The sequence below is a fragment of the Chenopodium album genome, chromosome 23 (assembly GCF_948465745.1).
Source record: "Chenopodium album chromosome 23, dcCheAlbu1.1, whole genome shotgun sequence".
In the NCBI taxonomy this organism is placed as follows: Eukaryota; Viridiplantae; Streptophyta; class Magnoliopsida; order Caryophyllales; family Amaranthaceae; genus Chenopodium; species Chenopodium album.
The window spans coordinates 8,402,455-8,410,910 of NC_137856.1; positions in this window are offsets into that span (position 1 = coordinate 8,402,455).

Below are 8,456 nucleotides of genomic sequence, written 5' to 3' on the forward strand. Positions count from 1 at the left end.
TTTTTTATTAGCCTAGTTTTTGTTCTTAATTCTAACTTAAATTCTAACTTAACTTGTTATATTCTAGTCAATCAAAGTAGTTTAATTGTTGTTCATATTGAAATGAATCATGATTCATAAGGGGTTGGTCAATGATACTCGAGCATGTACTTGTTTTGAGTGCTTTTTTATTTTCTATTGGGATTTATGGATTAGTCACGAGCCGCAATTTGGTTCGAGCTCTTATGTGTCTTGAACTTATATTGAATGCAGTTAATCTAAATTTTGTAACATTTTCTGATTTTTTTGATAATCGCCAATTAAAAGGAAGCATTTTCTCAATTTTTGTTATAGCCATTGCAGCCGCTGAAGCAGCTATTGGACCGGCTATTGTTTCTTCAATTTATCGTAACAGAAAATCAACTCGTATCAATCAATCGAATTTATTAAATAAATAGTATTTCTTTTTTTAATTTTATTAGAATTTTTACAAATTCGATTTTAGAAATTAAAATTTGAATATTCAGCAATTCAAATTCGATTACTAGATCTTGCACCTTAAGATATACTTTCATAAAGTGTAATAAATCAAAGTATTTTGGATCTCTTTTCCATTTCCTATCCAGAAATAGGTTGATTCCAAAAATTCTGGGAAATTATTGATTCGTCTAGTATTTGAATATGTATTTCATTTATTTTACTAGAACTAGATCGAAAATTAATCAAGTGAAAAAAAATTCTAGACCCAATGTCGCATTCAGTTAAAATTTATGATACATGTATAGGGTGTACTCAATGTGTCCGAGCTTGTCCCACGGATGTATTAGAAATGATACCTTGGGATGGATGTAAAGCGAAACAAATAGCTTCCGCTCCAAGAACAGAAGATTGTGTCGGTTGTAAGAGATGTGAATCCGCTTGTCCAACGGATTTTTTAAGCGTTCGAGTTTATCTATGGCATGAAACCACTCGCAGTATGGGTCTAGGTTATTGATATAGTTCAGAAAATTCCATTTGAATCCATTTATTCTATTTGGATTTTTTTTACCGACAAAAATCCGTACCAAAAACGAAATTTATTTCTTTTGGGGTACGGGTTTTTTGTCCAAGTATATCTTGTCTTTACCACGAATTATTTTCCCTGGTTAACAACAATTGTAATTTTGCCCATATTTGCAGGTTCTTTAATTTTCGTATTTCCTCAGAGAGGGAATAAGATTATAAGGTGGTATACTATATGCATTTCAGTTTTGGAGCTCCTTCTAATAACTTATGCATTTTGTTATCATTTCCAACCGGATGATCCATTAATCCAACTGGCCGAAGATTATAAATGGATCAACTTTTTTGATTTCCATTGGCGATTAGGAATCGATGGACTTTCGATAGGACCTGTTTTACTAACAGGATTCATTACGACTTTAGCTGCTCTAGCCGCTTGGCCAGTTACTCGAGATTCTCGATTATTCCATTTCTTGATGTTAGCAATGTACAGTGGTCAAATAGGATTATTTTCGTCCCGAGATCTTTTACTTTTTTTCATAATGTGGGAATTAGAATTAATTCCTGTTTATCTACTTTTATCCATGTGGGGGGGAAAGAAACGTCTCTACTCCGCTACGAAATTTATTTTGTATACTGCGGGGGGTTCTATTTTTCTATTAATGGGAGTTCTGGGTGTTGGTTTATATGGTTCCAATGAACCAACATTAAATTTAGAAACATTAGTTAATCAATCGTATCCTGTGTCATTAGAAATAATATTCTATATTGGGTTTTTTATTGCGTTTGCTGTCAAATTACCTATTATACCTTTACATACATGGTTACCCGATACCCACGGAGAAGCACATTATAGTACTTGTATGCTGCTAGCCGGAATCTTATTAAAAATGGGAGCGTATGGGTTGGTTCGGATCAATATGGAATTATTACCTCACGCTCATTCTATATTTTCTCCTTCGTTGATGATAATAGGCACAATACAAATAATCTATGCAGCTTCAACATCTCCTGGGCAACGTAATTTAAAAAAAAGAATAGCCTATTCTTCCGTATCTCACATGGGTTTTATAATTATAGGAATTAGTTCTATAACCGATACCGGCCTTAATGGGGCCATTTTACAAATAATTTCGCATGGATTTATTGGTGCTACGCTTTTTTTCTTAGCAGGAACTAGTTACGATAGAATACGCCTTGTTTTTCTCGATGAAATGGGTGGAATAGCGATTCCAATGCCAAAAATATTCACACTCTTTAGTAGCTTTTCAATGGCATCTCTTGCATTACCCGGCATGAGTGGTTTCATTGCGGAATTAATAGTATTTTTTGGACTAATTACCAGCCAAAAATATCTTTTAATACCAAAAATACTAATTACTTTTGGAATGGCAATTGGAATCATATTAACTCCTATTTATTCATTATGTATGTCACGTCAAATGTTCTATGGATATAAATTATTTAACATTTCCAACTCTTTTTTTTTTGATTCTGGGCCGCGAGAGTTGTTTGTTTCGACTGCTATCTTTTTACCAGTAATAGGTATTGGGATTTACCCGGATTTCGTTCTCTCACTATCAGTTGAAAAAGTAGAAGCTATTTTATCCAATTATTTTTATTTTTATAGATAGATTTCCTTTCATTTAATGAAATGAAAAAAGCAGTCTTCTTTACATAAGACGAAGCAAGACAAAATTGGAATTCTAATCAGGCATTTTTGATGTTTGTGAGAACCATTTAAATCATGATTTAAATGGTTCTCACCTGTTTCTAAGAAACTTGCTTATGACTTGTACTATAATCTGTATTCATAAGGTCCTTTCTTCCATTTAATTAAGCGTTAATGTAAATGAGCCATAACTATGTAGCCCTATTCCTAATAGATTAACCCCAAAATAGCATATCCAAATTATAAGAAAGCCTATAAAAGCCACAATTGCAGAATTTGCACCTCGAAAATTTTTATTTGTTCGAATATGTAAATAAATTGCAAATATGGTCCAAGTAATAAATGCCCAAGTTTCCTTTGGGTCCCAATTCCAATATGATCCCCATGCCTCATTGGCCCAGACTGCTCCTGAAAGAATACCTATGGTTAAAAAGATAAATCCTAGACTAATAACACGATAACTCCAATGATCCAGTTGTTCAATCAATTGGGACCTGTAATAATTTCGAACAGAGGAGGGCGAAACATTTTGTACAATATTGCCTTTTTCATTTATGTATTGAACCTCACTGAAGAAAAATGACTCATTTAATAAAAGGTTTCGTTTATCAAAAACCCTTATAATATCTTTTTGAAATAGAATGATTAGAAGTGTTACAGATAATAATGATCCGAATAAAAGAGCTGCATAACCCAATACCATCATACTTACATGCATCATCAACCACTGGGATTGGAGAGCGGGTACTAATATTCCGGATTGATGCATTTCAGTTAAGAGACCCGATGTAGCGAATCCTTGGGTAAAAATAGCACTTGGTGCGGTTATTGTACTTAAAGAGTTTTTCTCTTTTTTTAAAAAAAGGGGAATCATATAAATAAGGTATAAACTCCAAGAAAGGAATATTAATGATTCATATAGATCACTTAATGGCAAATGCTTCCAATAAACCCAACGAGTAACTAATAACCCTGTTATAGAGAAAAAAGTAACTATCATGCCTTTTTCTAATGAATTATATAGTCCTACTATTTCATTGACGAATAAAGTTATCAAATGGAGTATAATTACTGCGGAAACCATCGAAAAGGAAATATGAGTTAAAATCTGCTCTAAAGTCGATAATATCATATAGAATATATAAATAAAAAAATCCTTCAATTACAAATTATGAAACGGAAATTAAGAAAAAAATTTATTTCATTTTCATTATTTATTTTCGGTTATAGGACTTTTGAAATTTTGTCAGAATTTGTAAGATGGCATGCCGCCACTCGGACTCGAACCGAGATGCTCTCGCACTGCTTCCTAAGAGCAGCGTGTCTACCGATTTCACCATAGCGGCTTGTTTGAAATCATAATAACCCGTTTTTAGTCAATCGTCGAGATTAATTCAATCCAACATTTTTTTCGAACCAGTTCGGTTTGCAAATTCTTTTTTATTCACGAATTGAAATGGTTCATATTCATAGTAATAATTATATATTATTTAAGGTTTTTTTTTTTATTTTTCGTGAATTTTTTTTTCATAAGACTGCTTTAATCTGTCAATGGACTCTCATGTAGTTTCTGTTTTCATGAACTGAAACCTCTCTAACTAGAAAATTCTTCCTTTCATTCCAGGATAGACCTCAACAAAGTTCTTTCTGATTTTCTTTTCAGTTAGTAATGAGATAAATTCCATTTTTTAGCGGATTTCAAAAATAACAAATACATAGACCCTTGGACTTTCTTTTCTGTAAATGGATAGTTTTTTATCCAAAAAAAGCAATTAATCGGTAGAATTTTTCTTCTTAAGTATTAAACTGAATCATATAAAAAAGTTTTGATCCCTATGGAAACGTAATAAAAAAAATTTGCGTCTAAAAAAACGAAAGGATTTTTTGATTGATTTAAACTGGACGAATATATAATAAAGCAATTTCGAGAAATACTGCTTCTGTAAGTTAACTTTTAACCGTTTTTGATTTGCCCTTTTTTATAAAATCTACAAATTCTATAAGTCGAGAAAACTTTTCATTTTTTTGACAAAAAAAAGAGGTTGATGGGGAAAAAAATCCCCATCTTTTATCTTTTAAATATCAATCAATCAATCAATCAAAGCCTTAATCCCAAAAGTGGGGATAGATTATATATCGATAGTCTTATCTTTTAAATAATAAACTAAAATAAAAAAAGAAGTTGATGAACTCTTCGATATATAGATTATATATCGATAGTTTTTCAACAAAAAACATAAAGTACTATGTTAGTGTTGTCATAAGATTTCTTATTCTCCATATCATAAGAAAAAGTTACAAAATTTTCTAGTTCAAAAAAATAGTAATTTATAAATACAAACCTCCCTAAATCCTTTATTTTCGATTTTTTTATTCTAAACGAAAAATGGAATTATTTCGAATTTGTTATACCATATACCATTTTTTTTTAGTCAGGTCGATTTCGATTATTCCAAGGTTTGATTACTTATTTTTCATACAAAAAAACTTTTCGAATTCCCGGTAGAAAGAGATTTTGCTAACGAAAAGGCTCTTAATGCCGCCCAATACCCCCCTTTTTTCCAAAGATTTTTACGAATACGCTTTTTGTAAATCGAAGTACGTTTTTTTGGAACTGCCATTTAAAATTGAAAAAATTCATTATTCAGTGTTATAGTTGGATGTGAAAGACATCTATTGTTCAAATGAATCCGTATTTTCTATTAATTATCTATGTATTTAGATTCTAGGTGATATCTTTTTTTTAATAAAAAAATTGAAAAGGATAACTATAAATAGAAACTAGAAATAAATTTTCTATATTTCGATAGAACTAATTGAAAATATTTGATTAGGAGAAATGAAAAATTCTCCTGCCTAGAATGTCCATAAAAAAATTCGTATGAAATCGAGTAAGATTAATTAAAATTTAATATTAATAATTTAATAATGAATACTAATTTCGAGTTATATCCCTGTTTATTTTTCATGTGTTGGATTCAATTTCGATGTACGTGATAAATCACATTCAAAATTTGATGCACCCCTATCTTAATTGAAAAACTTTTATTTATTTCTTTGCAAAGTGAAATGATCCCAATAAATGAATTTGTTTAAAAGATCCATAATTTGAGGCATTTTTTTATTCTATGTTATAGAAACTAAAAAGTAAAGTAACAGATATTCTAAAAAAGAATATCGAAAAAAAGAAATAATTACTAAAAAAGACTTTTTTCTACAGTTTTGGTTGGAATGAAAGACAATTAAACCATTTTGCAAAAAATCAGGTAATAATTCGAAATAAACTACAGAATAAATTAATTATTTTAATTAATAATTAATTTATTTTTTTCATTATTGACCTTAGTAGATATTTAGTGGATTTTCTGATTCATAGTCTTTTTTAGTCGAATTTGGATGTTTTAAATATATATTTGAAATAAATTAAATGGAAATAAAAGGGAAATTTTTTTTAGTTTCCTACTTCATAGGCTTCAAAAAGTTATGTTTATTGACCGACTTCTTTCAAAAGAGACAAGAGCCAGTGAATGGTAAACAAAATAATTTAAATTCATTAAATACAAAAATTTTCTATTCTAGTATATTATGGAACATATATACCAATAAGCATGGATTATACCTTTCCTTCCACTTCTAGTTCCTTTGTTAATAGGATCTGGACTTTTCTTTTTTCCGATGGCAACAAAAAATCTTCGACGTATATGGGCTTTTTCGAGTATTTTGTTATTAAGTATAGTTATGCTTTTTTCCATGAAGCTGGCTATTCAACAAATAAATAATAATTCTATTTATCAATATTTATGGTCTTGGACGATTAATAATGATTTTTCTTTAGAATTTGGCTACTTAATAGATCCACTTACTTCTATTATGTCAATGTTAATAACTACTGTTGCAATTCTGGTTCTTATTTATAGTGATAATTATATGTCTCATGATCAAGGATATTTGAGATTTTTTGCGTATATGAGTTTTTTCAATACTTCTATGCTGGGATTAGTTACTAGTTCGAATTTAATCCAAATTTATATTTTTTGGGAATTAGTTGGAATGTGCTCATATCTATTAATAGGTTTTTGGTTCACACGACCTATTGCCGCAAATGCTTGTCAAAAAGCGTTTGTGACTAATCGTGTAGGAGATTTTGGCTTATTATTAGGAATTTTAGGTTTTTATTGGATAACAGGCAGTTTCGAGTTTCGAGATTTGTTTGAAATATTTAAAAATTTAATTAATAATAACGAAGTGAATTCCTTATTTTGTATTTTATGTGCTTTCTTGTTATTTGCCGGTGCAGTTGCTAAATCGGCCCAATTTCCCCTTCATGTATGGTTACCTGATGCTATGGAGGGGCCTACGCCTATTTCAGCTCTCATCCATGCTGCTACCATGGTCGCCGCGGGAATTTTTTTAGTTGCTCGACTGCTGCCTCTTTTCCTAATTCTACCTTCCATAATGTATGGAATTTCTTTTATAGGTATAATAACAGTACTACTAGGAGGAACCTTAGCTCTTGCTCAAAAAGATATTAAGATAAGTTTAGCTTATTCTACAATGTCTCAATTGGGTTATATGATGTTAGCTCTAGGTATGGGTTCTTATCGAGCTGCTTTATTTCATTTGATTACTCATGCTTATTCAAAAGCATTATTGTTTTTAGGATCTGGATCTCTTATTCATTCAATGGAAACTGTTGTTGGATATTCTCCGAATAAAAGTCAGAATATGGTTCTTATGGGGGGGTTTAACAAAACATGTACCAATTACAAAAACCTCTTTTTTAATAGGTACACTTTCGCTTTGTGGTATTCCGCCTCTTGCTTGTTTTTGGTCCAAAGACGAAATTCTTAATGATAGTTGGATATATTCACCAATTTTTTCAATAATAGCTTATTTCACAGCCGGATTAACCGCTTTTTATATGTTTCGAATCTATTTACTTACGTTTGAAGGGCATTTAAACGCTTTTTTTAAAAATTATAGTGGAAAAAAAAGCAGTTCTTTTTATTCAATATCTTTATGGGGTCAAGAAGGATTGAAAAGCATTAATCAAAAATTTCTTTTATTAACCTTATTAACAATGAATAAGAAGGAAAGGGTTTCTTTTTTTTCGAAAAAACCATATCAAAATCAAATTAATGGAAATTTAAGAAAAATGCTTCGATCTTTTATTACTATTATTGATTTTGACAATAAGAATATTTCTGCCTATCCTCATGAATCGGATAATACTATGTTATTTCCTCTGATTTTATTGATTCTGTTTACTTTCTTCATTGGAATCATAGGAATTCCATTCAATCAAGAAGGAATAGCTTTGGATATATTAACGAAATGGTTAACCTCATCTATGAATCTTTTAGATTCAAATTCCGAAAATTCTGTTGACTGGTATGAATTTTTGATAAATGCAACTTTGTCTGTTAGTATAGCTTTTTTTGGAATATTTATAGCCTTTTTGTTTTATAAACCCGCTTATTCATCGTTAAAAAAATTTGACTTAATTAATTTATTTGATAAAAGAGGGCAAAAAAGAATTTTTGGGGACAAGCTAATAAATATTATATATAATTGGTCTGCTAACCGTGGTTATATCGATGCTTTTTACGAAAAATTTTTAATTAAGGGTGTAAGAGGTTTGGCTAAACTAGTTTCATTTTTTGATAGACGAATAATTGATGGAATTCCGAATGCTTTTGGTGTTACAAGCTTTTTTGTAGGTGAGGGTATCAAATATGTAGGGGGCGGGCGAATCTCCTCTTATCTTTTTTGGTATTTTTTTTATGTATCAATTTTATTTCTT